Source organism: Cygnus atratus, chromosome 2 (assembly GCF_013377495.2).
Source record: "Cygnus atratus isolate AKBS03 ecotype Queensland, Australia chromosome 2, CAtr_DNAZoo_HiC_assembly, whole genome shotgun sequence".
Taxonomy (NCBI): domain Eukaryota; kingdom Metazoa; phylum Chordata; class Aves; order Anseriformes; family Anatidae; genus Cygnus; species Cygnus atratus.
The window spans coordinates 31,945,173-31,963,052 of record NC_066363.1 but is presented as its reverse complement, the minus strand read 5'-3'; positions in this window follow the sequence as shown (position 1 = coordinate 31,963,052).

Genomic DNA, 17,880 nt, shown 5'->3' with positions numbered 1-17,880 from the left:
AGCACAAGTTCATCTATCTCTTAGTTACATAACACTGCCACTGTTATGAAAATAGAAAGTAGAAAAACTTCAGCTCTGCAAAAGGTATAGCTGCCCACAGTGTTCCAGTTTATGGGCTCAGTCCTCCAACGCAACGAGCACTTTGGTCCCAGTCCAGCAATCTCAAGTAGCTGCCTTGCAGTATGCACGTGATTAATTCTGCTATGCTACACTGCTACAACTAAATGGAAGAGTCACAAGGTCCTGATACCGTAGATGACATCTCTTCTTTACTATCTCTCGGAAATGTTAGAATCACACTCACCGAACTCACTGGGATTTTATACGCCATCATTCATAAAAATTAGTCTACAGCCTGCCATATTCAAGTGTGGGAGGACTACAAAATGGGCAAACAGATTTTTTCCTTGCAGGAGATGCTGCCAGAAGCTTCAAAGGATTATTAGAATTTGGAGCGGGGGCTAAAGGAGGTATAGTTCCCCTCTCTACTAGCTGCACGTAGTGTAGCATACGCCGTACGTCACCTAGCTGGGAAATGCTGCCTAGCCCTTTCCCACGTCTTTACTGAGCTTTGCAGAAAGGGTGAATGCAAAGCTTGCCAATGTCAGTGCTGGTTAGCAGAGTGAGGCTGGTGCCATCAAAAAGGCTTATGCTGCACTCGGAAAACGTGACATTTAGGCTGCTCCAGCACGCTCTCCCTCGGAGCTTCTAAAAAAGTTCTGTCTGACCCTGCCAGGACTCTTCCATGGCTCTGGGATTTCTCTTCTCTTTCTTCTCCCCATGCCATTGGAGCTGTTAACATCAGAAACACTTCAAAATCCATGTCAGGCTTGGCTTTAATGACACCTGTGTAGTCTATCATCATATGAATTGTGCTTTGTGATGCACATTATTATTACTAATACTTCATCAACATTTTATGCGTCTCACGATGAATGTGGGCTTCTGCATTATCCCATTTTCTGCGTGCATCATGAAGCGGCTCCCTTCAATCATTATTGTTACCCTCTATGTTATTTGCTTTCTTACTATCTATCCATCCATGTATAATATGACACATTTCCAACCTTAATCTCAGTATGAAAACACTGAGAGCTTTAAAAATTTCATACATCTCCAGAGCACTGAAGGTTACATTTTACCTAAAACAATGTTCAGATGGCTGTCAAAAAGGAAAGTTAAAGTGAAATGTCAAAAGCTGTAAGGATGAAAAGCTGCACATGGTAGATACAAGATTCAGTGCACGGTAACTCCCTCTTAATAAACAAGCAAAGATCTATTGGAAGGAAAATTTCCTTGCATTTGAAATTTAACTGCCAACCATCCACATCCTACACATAACTGTCATAAAGGATGTCTAAATCTGTCCTCATTTATAACATGTGTTGTGACAAGATTTGACAGTCTCTGAAAGAGCTATAATTGCCACCTAAACATCCAGCATTTTGTCAACTGCGATCGTGTTTAGGCAAAGCATTTATTTCACTTAAAAAAAAAAAAAAAAAAAAAAAAAACTAGCATTTTTTCTTTCTGAATGAGATGACAGATTTTTTCTTCTCTTTTCTCATTAGGGGTTGCAAGTCAGATTTAAGGATTTTTGTTGTTGTTGTTCCTTTTTTCTTTTCAGTATTTTTCCAGTGACAGAAGTTGGAACTTTTCACACTGAAAGAATGATGATCAGCTTGAGGAAACCACAGAAATTGAACAGAAATATTGTAAGCACATCTACAAAGATACTGACACCACTGAAAATTTCAGAACATCAAGCTGATGTTGATAGGCACTCGGCTGAATATCACAGCAGGAATCAAGGTGAAAAAGAGGAAAGAGGATCCAAAAGGATCCCAGTATTTGCCATTTTGTTACCCTGAAGAAATGCTATGTAATTTTTGTCCATTGCATATAGTCTTTCTGACGCATACACAAACATCACTGCAGGATGGAGACAAGAGCTGTTGCTCTAAGAGCAAAAAGCAAGCTTTGGATGAGGGAAATGTGATGCTTTTGGTGCATTAACAGCCTGTACAGGAGGGGCTGCAACTAAAGCTCAACCTAAACTCTTACCAGGCCAGAGTTTGTGTCTTAATTGCTTTCCTGAAGTACTGAGCACTCAAAGTCACCACTACCACAGCAAACACTCCCCGGCAGCGTTGTTTTCATTCACTCTGGCAGCACTCATGGTTCTCTTGTGTTTATTTTCCTAAAACAATCCAGCAGTCCAACTTGATTCACAGGAACGCTCACAAAAAGTAACAGCGATCTGTGCTTTTGTGAGCACTGGTACCAGAACTGGTAGTTTTTCACATGCGATTGATGTCGTGGTGACACAGAAGCAGGACTGCATGCAAAGAGGTGTCCCCAAACCCTACATGTAGCCTTGCTTGCCTGGCCTGCCCTTGCCAAGTGCACTGGCACTAAGAAATGCGTGCTATGTGGCCTGTTCATACTGTGCTGCGATGGGGCTTTAAGGATGCGCAGGGCAAGCTCTTCCTCTGCTGGCTGCAGGGGTCAACAAATGTACTAAATATTTCCTCCTGACTGGATTTTGACTTAGAAACGCACTGGGAAGCCAAAAGAAAAAGACGTGCTGCTTTGCTGTTGGCTTTGCATCTGTCTCAGATTATATATTCTGTATGTATGAAGAACTTTCCAATGTTCTTGTTTCAGTGGTGTTGTGTGCTTAGCACAGCCCGTTTCCTACCTATGTGCTATTGCTCCTCTGTTGCAGATAACACAGTGGAACTTTTTACTTCTATCCTTAGGTGGCTACTGGGCTCAGTGGAAACTGGAAGAGAAAACATTAGCAATATAGGACAGAAGCAGGTGCTGACACTGTGGTCAGATATCCAGCAGCTTCAGGTGTCTGTAACTGAAGATAGACAAATGCCTCAGTTATTTGCCAATTAGTAACACCTTCTAGGGAAACAAGGGTTTCCTCATCTGGCTATTGATCTGCACTACGCAGTTTTTAAGCATTAGCATCCTGAATGGCCTAGAACCACATTGTTGGTAGAGAGAATCTGGAAAAGAGAAAGAGTAGCACAAGAGGAGGGACTGAAGTGTCTTTCTGGGGGAGCGAGGATAAGGAAGAAAAGCCCAAAACACATGCAGGAACCTTGGCAGGGAAACAAAAGGGATATTGGGCTGGGATTCTGCGAAAAAGGGCGGGGAGTTCTTGACAGGGCAATGGACAGAAGGAAGCAGAAGATTTCAGGAAACCTTTAAAATGGATGGGAACAAAAAATGGCACGCAAGGATACGAGGAGTCTCTGATAAATGCTCAGCACCCACCACAACTGGGAAGTGAATGACAGATCCCTTTTGATCTTAGAATTCAACCATTCAGATTTTATCATCATACTTATTGCCAACAAGTACCCATAAGGAGAATTGATTAAAAAATTGAAACATATTTTATGTATTCTAAACAGGTTGCCTTTCTCTGGAAGAGAAAGAATATTTCTGCCCTTTACTGGTAAACAACAAGCAATTTTAAAATATTATTTGAGTTTACATTTTTAAACAAGTGTAACAGCTGTGTAGTTATTAAACAAAGCATTGTTTCTTTCCCCATCTCTTTATGATTCCTTGCATTATCTATTTTTTCAGGAAGAATCCCACCATGCAATGGGAACAAATGCAGGAGACAACAGCCAGCAGAAGGAATTTTTGTGAGGTCCCTTCTGAGAGCATTTCCCACATGACTCCGTCAAGGTATGCAATTAATATAACACCATAGGTCATATTTCCAGCCTTTCCAGATAATCTGGCGTTCTCCCTGGGGTACGTGTGTCTGGTTAGCTGAGTAGGGAGGAAGAGAAAGTCTTTGATGTGCGAACCTGAGCAGCCAGGTCAAGGAACACAGTTAAAAGAAATCCTGCTTGTCCTAAAACAATATCCTAATGACAGCTAAATAAAGGCTTTTGAATTTGTAATGGGAGCTTCCATTAAAAGAAAACTTAAAAAAAAAATATGGAAAATTCCATTCCCTACTCCAGTAGAGTTTTAATGGCTGAAGCCTTCACAGTGACGGAGGGTAAACTGTGTTCCAATGCTAATGTTTTCGTGCTTATTATTCCACTGTAAGAGACTGGTAATCACTATTTGCATTTAGCTTTCTGGATCGGAAGCATATTATGCCATTTCATCTGAGTGCACCTTTTTCCTAATACTGAACAGCAAGCATTTGGTTGTAAGAATAAGACTAAAATAGCTGTTTTTACGCTTAAATGGATGAAGTTGTGCAGCTCTGAATGCTAATCAGCTGCAGGTAAAAAATGTTTCCTCTTGTGAGAGTTTGCTAAATGTGCTAGCTCGAGCTAAAAATAACCAGCTGACCTGCCCTCATCACAATAACCTTGCAGAACTTGTTTCTCCTTGCATGACTGAAGAGCAGGTGATATAGTCATATATTTTAAGGCAGAAAGAGGTCGTTTTGCTCATCTAGAAACGGGATTAATACTAGAACACGTTTCTGTACCTGATGTGGAAAACCTGCTTTATGAAGCAGCATTTGCACATAAAAATCATTCAGATGCAAGAGTCGATTGAGGAATTCTCTGATTGTTCTTTGTAATAAACCACCACTGTATTATTATACGTGCTTAGCATTCTTGTATGTTGCTATGATACAGAGACGCTAACTTGAGGCAAAATGGTGCCAGCAGGGTACTGACCATCCAAGCAGCAGAGGGCCTGACATTCAGTATCTGCTAGGAAGCGATGGGAAGGAGTTTTGGTGCTTGTCAGAGGCTGTGTCCCTGCAACGAGGCTTCTCCATGTGAGATAAAAGCTGGTCTTGATGGAAATGGAGAGAAGCTTGCTTTCTGATCCTCACAAAGGTGCTACAGAAAAGCAAAAGAGTTGGGAAATACATAAAATACAATTAAGATTGTCAGATTCAGACATATACACACTAGAATGGGCCAATAATGGATTAACAAAGAAATTGCATTTAAACTAGAAAAAGGTTATCTGAAATCCATGTTTCTCGAGTCCATTTGCCCCCCTTTCATTCTCTCATTACAGGATGACTTAGCTGCTATTTGAAAAAAGTTTCACCCTCTGTGTGCCCATTCTATTGCAGGGAATGCAGCTGCAGTTGTTTATTGCTCTTAAATACAGTGGAGATGGTGCTTTGTGACTAGAAAGATGACTACACAAGAACATTGGCAACAGATTTGTTTTGAATCCTGCTCTGCAAATGATCTCTGTAAGGTGAAACTGCATTTCATTGAAAAATAGTGTCGTGGATACAGGAGTACAGTTTGTCTTTATCATGTTCTTTTTTTATGTGAAACTTGATAAACTTGTAAGTGAATATTTTCATACACATGTCAACAATATTAAGTGGAATGCAATTTCTTCTCAGTAAAATGCTGTGGGTGCTGGAATTTAGGAAGTAAAAGATATGATCACAAAAACAGGGCTTCAAGAACCTCAAGATGTTATCTAGCCCATGCTCCTATGTTAGATCCCCTGTGCCTTAGCATTGTTGAGAGAGGTTTTGCCTTGCTTTGCTCTCAGAAACATCTAATCACGATGGTTACACAATCTCCTATGACATCTGTTTGATTACTTGATAATCCCTACACCTAGAGTGGACTGAAGCTTTCCTCTGATGCCTTGCAGAAAGGCCTATGCAGTTTGGCGACCCGCTGCAGTCTACAAGACAGACACTGCCCTACACCAAGCAGAAATATCTCAAAGCCCCTACCTGACAATGTAGCCTCCAGGAGCTTCTGGGAATTATCAGTGAACACTGTGCAGATCCTCGGCTTACAAAGCATGACTTCTACAGCTTAGTCCGTCCAGAATGCCAGCACCCCACTTATATACTAATGTTCTGTCTTTGAAAAGACAACACAAATAGTGTACTGCTTGCAACACAAGCCACCCACCACGTTACACAAAAAGAGACAAAGCTGATGGTAAAACCATTTAAATAATCACTTGCCATTTTTAAAGAAATTGAGACTCAGACTGTGGTTTGAAGGACTGAAAATGAAAAAAAAAAAATGCATGTAAAATAAAAAATATATCTGACCATAAGCTTAAAATGAAATACTCTATTTGTCTTTGATTTCTGCATATTTCTCTGCATCACCTACAATCCTAACAGAATATTCTTTTGGAAAGCTGGATATATGTATTTCATTGCTTTCCTCAAGTAAGTTCTTTATTCTCTAGATTCTTTCTCTCTGCTCTACATGCTGACATACAGAATGGAGACTCCCAATTCCCACTTTTCATAATGTTTTGGATTCAGTCAAGCTCTCAGAACAAATCTTAACATTCTTTGATGTACTTAATATTCCACATATTAAATACTATAGGAAATATTAATTACAGATACATCTGATTAAGGCTGTCATCTCTAGTGTATTCTTTGCTAGAGAACAAACAGGTCTTGTTTGGCTCCTCTGTGATGAAGGGTACCAGAAAAAAAGATAGCCTTTACCAGGCAGAACTGTGAAGAGATGCTCCTCTTTCCTCTGTCTTTCAGGTACATACACATTCATGAGAGGTCCCTCTCCTACATTTTAAGTCCCAAACTTCTTGTCCAATCACCAGTGCATGTGGAGAATAATGCATTCTTTCCTCTCCATGAGTCTTCTACATCTTTGCAGAGTTAAGTGTCAGTGTATGAGCTTGTGGAGCACGATATCTGAACTCTTCCTACTTCTTTGCAGGTTTTAATAATTCTTCGACATTTTTCCCCATAAGAGACCCTGAGCCTATTAAAGATCACATTCCCTAAAATCAAGTGTCTTGAACAGAGCAGCTGCTGAGTCTCTAAATACAAATCCCATGTAGATATAAACCCTCCTTCATATTTTCTAGAATTTTACCTGCCTCACAGAAAACTGCAAATTTTGATTAAAAATTACGTTTGCTTAAGTTTGAAATTTCTGGTTTTCCAAGAGTGTTTCTGTACTCTTTTGAAGTTTGGGATTAAAGTTACTGGCATTTTCATTTTTAAAATTATAAAGGCAAATGACAGTCCTGACCTCTCAGTGGACATGACCTGTACTCCTTGATCCCTTCAGACTCAATAGTGGTTGCCTGTTGCCAAAGTTATTTGAGATTTCTTAGAAGAAATCTGGTACATAGCTTTGTTCAATTGTGAACCTTCCTAGGAAAAAAGTAATATAATTCCCAGACTCAAACAGAAGCTTTCTGCAAACATGGCAAGTGTTAAAGAGATTGAATGGAAGAAAATAAAGGGTTGAAGATTTTGCAGCTCAAATTATAATTTCTTGAAAGAGAAGGGCACCCGGCCTTGGAAGTTCCATAGTCAGACACGATGGTGGTTCACATACAACATGGGGCTTAGTATGCTTTGATTTATTTCTGTGAAGAGAAACATTTTTTAAAAGCTGTAAACAAGTAACATGATAGACTAATTAGTCATGCAATACAGCACTGCTCTTCCATAGTTTATTTTCAACAGTAATATTAATCACTACAAAGCAGATGTATTAAAGGTGACCTGAGGTTAAAACAGAGAATACAAAATAATGAAGTAGAGCAGTAGCTGATAACCTGGAGAACTTCCTGATTTATAATTCTGAGAGAGGTTGTTGTGGGTTTCTGCATCAACTTCATGCAAGTCTGTTTTCCCTTTCATCAGACGTCTCTGATCATGGGGATGTTTACTTTGCGTTAATTTTATCTGCCTTTGGAGGTAATGTAACTCTGATAAGAGCCAATTAGTTTTGCACCATCAAGAAGAACAATGAATTGTGACTTGGCAAAACAAAGATAAAATTAACCATTTGCCTAAATGGTGCTTTCTCATTGTTGTTTTCTCATAAGGCTTGTTCTGTAACGTTCAGCTCCATGAACAAAATAGCTCAGGATATGCAAGTTTACCTAAAGTAAAACATGTTCTGAAAGGAACACTACACTAATGTAGCACCACTGCCCAGTAATTCAATGCTAATTTTCCACAAGCCATTAGATCTGTCTACGGATTGTGTTTCACGCACATGAATAAGTGATGCAGTGAGAAATAAGCTAGCATTTCAGTTCTTGTGGCTAAAGCTTTTTAACTAAGAAGTAAAATGAGTTTGCTGGGAGATGCTTTTTCCATACAAATGTAACAATACTATTTTTTACAAAAATATTATTGCAAGTCTTTTGCAGAGGATTAAGTCAAATTGCATGCTGGAGTGAAGCAAACTCAAATCAACGGACAGAAAATTGAAAACATTTTTGCAAAAACAACATTTATGGAGGAATCCAATATGCAACTAGCTTCTCTGAATTATAACCACAGCTGTAATACAGGTAAGCTGTTATTCATATACAAACAAGAACTATGAAAAGAACTAAGCATTTTAGATGTTAGTTTAGCGTAGCGTCATATTTATAAATGGCATTGGGGGAGGCATACACCAAAACACAGATTTCCTAGCAAGTTATTGGAATGTGTGTCAACCATTTTATTTTTTTAAATATAGAAAATGGAGAAGACAGATAAAGGGAGATTCTTCCAAATGTAATTAGGAGCAGTAAAGGGTAACTAGTAAGAATAACACGGTTTCTGTCCTTGTCAAGTTGGATGAAAAAGGTGAAACTGGAGTTCACAATCCTTAGAAAGTAAAGGGTGGAAATTAACAATAACAGGTACACTTCAGTAGACTCAGAGATTTGGTTGATACAATCATAGTGATGTACGGAAATCTAAGAAGAAAAAAGATCAACATAAGGAATAAATAAATAAATAATATAAAAAGACCCTGGGAGAAAAAAAGGAAAAAAATGTAAGCAGAAGACTTACTTCCTCAGATAAATGATATTAAACAAATATATAAGAACACATATAGATTATCCCAAAGCAGAGGAAATATAGTAAGGGTAGAAAGAAACATACCAGCCTAAATCATGAATTCCTCAATAAACTCAAAAATTTGAAGGAAATATATGATGAAAGAAAGGGAAGAAAATGGAAACTGGGTTAACCTGTAATTATCAGAATAAAAGAACACAGATATGCAGGGCAAAAAACAGGAACACAAAATAAATGTAAATAAAAAGAGAAACCAAAGGTAACAAGAAATAATTTCACAAGCAATAATAAGGTGATGAGCAAGCAAAATATTGGTCTGTTATTGAACAAAGAAGGTCAACATCCTTTAAGTCTTCTTTAATTAAATGTCTTTACTAAGACAACCATCTGATAGAAAAGGCCTAGAAAATTAATACCAGGAACAGAGGAGTAAGTTTTCCATTTTAGATGAACTTCATCATCAAATACATAAAGACCTGAGCAACACAATTGAAAAACTTATCAAGTTTATTTAGAAATTTATGAAAGACAGAGTACTTTCTAGAAGACTGGAAAACAAAAAGTACACATAATGCCTATGTTCAAAAAATAATAACGAAAGAGAGCTGATAAACTCTAGAACTGTTATAAACTTTACTGTTCAGGATAATTATGATATAAAGCAAAGGAACAATCTTTAGGATACAGAACTGTATTTCTAAAAACAAATAAGCAAAACCAAGATGCAGACAACTGAAGTTTTTACAAAGAACTTAGTGTCAAATGAATTTATTTGCCTTTATAAAAGGCCTTGCTCTTACAGGAAAATAAACTTTTTTTCCTAAACTTGGTGCAATGAAGAAATCCCACTGACCAGCATTATTTTACATGGAAGCAGGGCAAACATGGTTCAGCTGAAACTGCCATAAACGTGTGCAAACTGTTACATAATATACCTTAAAAAAATGTATTTTTCACTGGCAAAATAAAGGGACATAACAAATGTAAAGGTGGCCTGTCTCATATTCTAGTCAATGCTTTGTGCAGCCTGGATGCTTGAATAGAGAGTTATACAGAGAATTACTGTACCTGAGGAAAAGACAGTCCTAGAAGGAACTGCCTGGAGGACAAGATCAGAACTCAGAAGGTGTTGACAAATTACCAGGAAAACCTGAAAAAAAGGTGAAATACAGTGGTGAAAGTGAAAACATCACGCTTGGGCAAAAAGAGTGCAAAAATACACAATGTTTAGGTAATGTTACTTTGAAGCAAGAGCTAAGAGATATATGCTATTAAAAGGTGAGTTAGCAATCTCATGCTGCTATGAAAAGGCCAAACATCACACTGAAATCAATTAACAGCAACAGACTGCAGACCTGGCACAACATTCCTACTCTGCTCTGATGGATCAATTAACCCACCTCCCAAGGTTGCATCTTTATAACAGAGTACTACATAGTACTCTGTTATAATATTTGCTTTACTTCATCAGAACAACTATCCCTGTGAATCCTTGTGGTGTTGATTTAAGGCCAAAATTCTGAGAAAGGCCTAAATTATCCAACTACCGCAGAATTCAAACAGGTTTGGATGCTGATGGTTTCAGAGAAGTTCCTGGAATGCTGCTGCTTTGTATATCGACAACCCAGTGGAACCATAACTCAAGAACAACAAAAAAAGTCACTTTTGAAAGTATCAAAATATTTTAGTAATTAATACTTGCATTAGCACGGATATTTTTTGCTTAATTACTTCTGTTTGTGATATATTCCTATAGCCCAATTCACAGTCCAGACTTTTTTCATTTGGGAATCTCCTTTTGTGTAACGATTACTACACTTTGGTCTAGTTTTTCTTTCATTAAAGCCTGCATTTCTCTGATAAATGCCACTGCTTCAATTAGACATTTTCTCCCCTTTATCTTCTGTATTTGTAACGAGTTTGGAAATGGCCAAGTCCATCATTATTAGAAGAGCCATTGTCTCTCATTTTTAGTGTGTTATTTTTCAAAAAAAAAAATACAGGAATTAAACTTATTTTTCACAAGTTCTTTGAATTTTTATGTATTAGAAACTTTCATATCTTCAAAATAGTCCTGAGACCAGTAATAGCTTAAACTAGTACAGAAAAGTTACATTGCATAGCAATTATTGAATACAACTAATTAATTCACTTTAGAAATGGTAGCTAAAAAAATGCAAAATTCACCCACAAAACTATGACAGGCTTTATTTTGACATTAAATATTCCCATTTAATAGGCAGATTAGGTCTCTTACAGTTCCTTATTTCCATAATAGAGAACAGAGGATTACATGGAATGGATAGCCTAAGCTAAGAGCAGTGATCTGGGCAGAAGATAACGGTTTCGTAGAAGTCTTTCCATACTGAAGTTTCAGCATGAGAAGAGAAAGCTGTTCTTCTAGAACACAGACTAATTTTTGTTTTTTTTTCCTAAATTTCAATCAGAGCCATGGAAAATGAGTCTGCTCAAAGAATGAGGCTTTTTATTAGAACATCTGGAAATCTATTTGAAGATGTGTGCCTCTGGAGGAAATCTGCAGTATGGGAAAAGGTAAGTACACAGGGAGAAAATTGGAAACCCATTTTGTTGATCTGAGCTGAATTTACCTTTTTGACGATTTCTGAGTATCGATGACAAGTTCCTAACACTTCCTAGAATCATTCTAGTGTGAAGTCAGAGAGTTTGCATGTTAACAGAATGACATTTAGAGGAAAAAACAAGACAGAGGAAAAAACACAGTAGTATTTAAAATAACTTGGTAGTTACTTTTAAACAATTAGCTGTCCTATGGATATTTGTGCCTTCTCTAGCTAACCTAGTTTAAAAAAAAAAAATCACTCTGTTCTTCACGTAGTAGAGAATATACTGCAACTTCAGCTGTGGAACCAGTAGAGTGTCATGTTGTTTTGAGGTGTCATAGTAGTGATAGAACAAAAAGAGTTGTTATTAATATTAATGCTTAAAATAGTTACGACCTGTAACTGGAGTGCTTTATAATGAGAGTGCCTTAAACTACAGAGTCACCATCCCTGGGGGTGTTCAAGGAAAGGTTGGACGTGGTGCTTAGGGACATAGTTTAGTAGGTGACATTGGTGGTAGGGGGATGGTTGGACCAGGTGATCTTGGAGGTCTTTTCCAACCTTAATGATTCTATGAGAGGGCATTCGTGTAAGGGAATAACTAACCTTCTGGATCAGGAAAAGAGATGTTAGAAATGCTGGTAATGAAGCCCTTTTGAGCCAGAAGCCTGTGAGTTCAGGATTTTGAAATTTTCATGGCAAAAAAATAAACAAACAAACAAACAAACAAGTGAGTGAACTCAGGGGTGTGCTATTCTATATGGAAAGTCTTTAAAATGCATTGGAACCAAACTTGCTAACCTTGAGATTCCTCATGTTTTACAACACCACTGCAAAAGCCCGCAGCACTGAGTATGCAGTAGGATAGAGAACAGCCTCCGTGATTACTCTTGTTGGTCTCGCAGTCTAATAGCTTAGTTGGTTGTAATGAAAAAACAGAATTTTGAAGAGAAAGATATTTCATGATTGCATATAAGGAGTTAAGGACAAAAGTAGATTGCACAGCCTGACTTGACTTCAGTTGCCTTAAGTGAGGTAAAAGGTAGGAAAGCAGAGCTTGTCTTAGGCAAAGTTGGTGGAAGACCTTCACCTCTTGGAGGAGATGTCTTTTCCCTTAACAGTCTTGTATGAGACGTGGTACATTTACATACATTCTTAAGAACTGTTATGTGCTTATAACGAGTAAAGAAAGACCATTTTTAAGCATTCACAGCTTAAGAATAAGGAGAATAGAGCATATTTTACAGAGCTGTCAGAATTTAGGCATCAATCCCCCACTGACAAGACTTTGGTAATGGAATACATCTAGCTAAATTTACAGAAACACCAAAAACTACATAAGATTTTAGGAACCTAACGTGTTAGTTTGGTGCTCATGTTCCACTAGTCCACGTCGATTGTGCACAGTCTGCTAGGCCTTTTTCAAAAGGAGTAATAATTAAAGTTAAAGCACATATTACTGTATTAACTTATTAAATAGAGAATGTCCTTACTTTATTTAAAGCATTTATATTCTGTGCCTGAGATGTGAGGATTTCAGTGGTCATCCACAGAGAATTTCTAACTCAAAATGGAAAAAAATTACGTAAATGGCTTGGTCTACTTGTATTCTCTTGGTCCTTGCATCAATCTGTAATACTGCTTAGAGTCATCATGAATCTCAGTTAGACAAAGGTTTTGAGTTGGATACACAACACTGCATTTTGAAATGACAGATATAGCTTCCCCAAAAGTAGTCTTATGAAGATTACTTAAATGAAAAAAAAAAAAAAAAGAAAAAGAAAGAAAGAAAATCAGAGATTGTCAGTATTATCAGAAAAAAAAAAAGTCACATAAAAGGATTGGATGCAATTGCAATGGAGACAGCGACACAGTTTCTTAGACTCTCAGCTAATCCCTAAACACTTAGTCCCTTCTGAAAGCAATATTATGATTTCAAATATTTAGCTCTTTTTAGCAATACTGAACATCATTCAAAGTATATTAAGTCTGAATTACTGTCCCAAAAGGAGTCTACGAGTTGTGGCAAGTATCAGGCAAGTATCTCTCAAGCTTTTGGTGGTGCTATATCATCAAATTAATCTTCATCTCTATAAACACAGAATACAGGACTTCTTTCAAACTTTGTGACTGTCATGTATACTGATGTTTAGCTTTTATGTTTGCATAAAAATGTTGACATCGTCCTTTTTCTGCAAATACTTTTCTTTATTAGATATGGTCATGTTAAAAACAAACAAACAAAGAAAACAAAACAAAACACTTTTGTTAGGCTGCCTCCAAGTAAAACAGTGCTCATGTTTTATTAGTCACTAACCAGAGCTCTGCCTTATCTGCAGTAGAATAGGCTGAGTACTTTGATGTAACCAAAAGTAAAGTCACAGTAATCCAATATCAAAAGTTATCCATAATGTCATCTGGGCTCACAGAGGAACTCTCAATTGAGATCTTTAGCATCAACAGTAAAAACATGCCAGCAGGTGGAAAACACTGCACAAGGAGAATGGTAAGCATGAAAATGACATTTAAGACTAAGCTGGGGACTTTTTCCAATCAACTCTAAACCAAACAGCTAGCATATGGTACACCCTGCATATGGATTAGACAGAGCATACAGACATCTGTTCCCACCTCACTTACAGGTGCTGGAGTTAGTGAGCCTGATCTGGCCACAGCTGAAGTCACTGAATGTGTTTTCACAGCCATTGATTACAGCAGGATGGGATTGTTTGCTATTGAATCAATTAAAAGCAACATTAAAAAGTTTACAGTTTCCTTCTTTTTAATTCCTTCTCTAGTCTCTGCTTTCAAAGTATAGTATGTTAATACTCCTCAACCTAACTTTGAACGTTTTCTTTTAGTTCTGCTTCTTGCCTTTCTATTCGCTTGTATTTCTAAGCTACCTGCTTTGCATTTCCTATTTTCCCTCAGGTATCATCAACTTAGATTATTTCATAGAGTCACAGAGTAACAGAATGGTTTGGGTTGGAAGAGACCCTAAAGATCATCCAGTTCCAACCCCCTGCCATGGGCAGGGACACCTCCCACCAGACCAGGTTGCCCAAAGCCCCATCCAGCCTGGCCTTGGACACCTCCAGGGATGGGGCATCCACAGCTTCTCCTGGCATCCTGTTCCAGTGCTTCACCATCCTCTGAGTAAAGAATTTCTTCCTAATATCTAATCTAAATCTACCCTCTTTTAGCTTAAAGCCATTACTCCTTGTCCTATCCCTCCCTACACTCCCTGACAAAGAGTCCCTCCCTAGCTTTCCTGTAGGCCCCTTTTAGGTACTGGAAGGCCGCTGTGAGGTCTCCCCAGAGACTTCTTTTCTCCAGGCTGAACAGCCACAGCTCCCTCAGCCTGTCCTTGCAGGATGGGTGCTGCAGCCCTCTGATCATCTTTGTGGCCCTCCTCTGGACTTGTTCTAATAGGCCCGCATCCTTCCTGTGCTGGGGGCCCCAAACCTGAACGCAGTGCTCCAGCTGGGGCCTCCAGAGTAAACTCCAGAGCTCCAGAATAAACTGGAGTATAGCTTTCAACTAACGTGTTAGAGTAGTAGTCCTGCTTGTCTAATAATAGCATCATCTACCTGGTTGTATATAGGCTCCGAGGACTCTGTCTGTTAAATGACAACTGGTCACCACTGCCCTGCCCAATCAAAAGGCAAAGGGCAAAACTGAGAGATCCAAAATGGTGCTGAAAACCCATTATCTTTTGCAATTCTAGTGATAGATAATAACTTTTGAAAGGCTTTGTACACTGGATCAGTCCTAGCTGCTCCAAAAGTTTATCTACTTTTTCACGATATAAGCATCAAACTTCAATAAAACAGATTTGATCAGAGTTCCTGGAGAACTGCATTGGCTTATCTGTATCTGGGGCCAACGCAGCGTTACTACACCATCACTCACCCCTTATTAATTGTTTATAAATCCTCTGTATTGTGTCTGATTTATTTTTAAAGTCTATGGGGATGTCATATCCTTAAAGAGGAAGCAGTTTTACAAAGAGTTCAGCAAGTGCAAAAAGACAAGTCAGTTTGCTGTGTACACACCGCGTTGGTGCAGTTGGCTTGCAGAAAGCCAGAAGAAAAGGTTGCATCAGAACAGCAAATATCCTAGCAAGGGGCTGCAAAAACAGGTGCAGGCTGCTCAGGAGCAGCAACCAACATCAAGTACTTGAAGCAGCAGCAGCAAGAATATTAGAGAAGTTTTCAGTAGCTACCAAATGGTTTGAGCCCACATTTGTTTTTGTTTTTGTTTAAAAAAAAAAAAAGTGGCAGAGGGTTTTTAGAATCATGATCAGGCCATTCCCAGTCATCTCAGATTTATAGGAAAATCTTCAGAAAACAACATTTGCAAGTCATACCCTCTAAAACCCATTTACTCAGTGACCTGATTCTGGGAAAGAATATATAAAAATCATGAGAGTTGTTATGACTGTTTGACTTGCTTTTTCTTTCTGTGTTTATAGTGTTGCATTTATGAAAGCTTGCTAATCAATATGCTGCAGCTAAACCTCCATTAAAAAAATGATGGAATAAACTGCCACCTAGAGTTAAAGCCTTGATATTAATGCTGGTTATATTTATATTCAAGATAGAAAGCTTTAGTATTTCAATATTCAGAACCTATGTACCACTAGTCAACATAGTCTTTGAACACTGCCAAAATGGGTACAGATTTGTCACAGATTACAAACTGAATGGGATGATGTGCATGACTTCTTGACAGATAACAATCTATTTAAAAATCACTAAGGAACTACAGATCATTATTAGCATGCTATTCTCACCCTATTTGACAGGAATATTCTAAATAATAACGGAGATCAATAGAATGAACAAGTATAATTGAAAATAAGGTGCTATTTTTTATTTTTTGACAGACTTTCAGTCTGTTGGGACCGCATATTCACATATCATTAAGTTTCTATAATTTCATCAGCTGGTTTATTTTACCATCAACACATTTTAAAGCCAAGAAATATCTACTGCCCTTTATATTCTGAGTTGCATTTTGACATTTATAAACTAAACTATTACATAAGTAACTTACATGCTGAAAAATTGCATTAACCTGTAGAAAAGTAATCTCTACTTTAGAGCAGTTGTGACAGCCGAGGACAGCAGGTAATCTTGCTAATGAATGTTGTCCAAACAATGCAGAGTCCTGAATGAACAAGTTATCTCCCTGTTGGAGATGCAATAAGTACATTTGAGAGGCATACAAGCCTGTGGCAGAAATCAAAATGGAACTTGGATTGCTTTGATACCTTCCCTTACACTAACACTTGTCTCCTTTCATGTAAGAGGCTTACTACATACCCTTTCTAGACTAGTCTTCTGATGCAGTAAGGTTGACCAAGTCATGCTGCATGCCCACAAGTCTGGAAGCCTGTCCCTCAGGAAGACTGGAACCCATTGGCCTCTACAAACTAAACTGGAAAGAAGATAGTTCAATGCCTGCAAGCTTTGTAGAAATATATGATTGAGTTGAGGGGAGAAACCTAAGTTAACAGCCACTTCTACAGGAAAAGCTAACAAAATTTAGATATTTTAGTTGTTTTTTTTTTTTTCTCCTCTTTCACACCCAAATGATCAGCTTTTGCATAACTCCAAATAAGAGCTAGTATGAGATGCTTACCTCTAATCTGATTTGCTGTATGGACAGTGAGTTTCAAAAGAATGTAAGAGAACTGGGGCTATTCCAGCAGAGGGAGGCATTAGGGATAAAAAACAAATCCATAACAAACTAGAGAGAATTCTTTCTGCCCTCAACAGGAATTTGTTTGCTAGGTATTCCCTAATCCTTACCTTCTTTTCAGTTAAGAGATTGTGACCACTCGAATGGCCTATTAAAATGAAATCCAATCAAGAAAACAGTTGTAAATTATTAGAAAGTACATGCATTTTGAAAAATTGTGTGTACAATATTTTTCTAAATGAATAAACATCCAATAGTTATCTATAAATAGTTCACTTCAACAGAAAAAATCCAGAAATATTGCACCAAAAATTAATGTTTCAACTAAAGATCTGAAGTGCTTTTGGCAACAAGCACATAATCAAAGGCTGAAAAAACAGCCAAGATTGTTTTGATATTCTAGAGATAGCCTCCAAGAGCTCATTCCTAGCAAAGACAGGTTGGTATGCACCTAGGCTTGACAGCTGAACTGCAGCTATTGATGCTTGGGTCAACAACTGGTTGTGCAGCCAGTGCTCATGACAGGGATTTGGCGTTTATGATGAGAGCCTTGCCTGTAGTGACCATGACATTAAAAATAAAGAAAGCAAGCCAAAGCCCATCTGGAGTTGAATCTTGCAAGGCACATGCAGCATATGGAGGGCAACAAGGTCTTCTACAGAGATATGAGACACAAAAGAAAGATTTGGGGAAATGTGCGTCTCCTACTGAATGGAGCAGGGGCCTGAGGACAAAGGACATGGAAAAGGCCCAGGTACTCAAAGTCTTTTTCACAGCTCTGTGTTTACTGCTAAGATT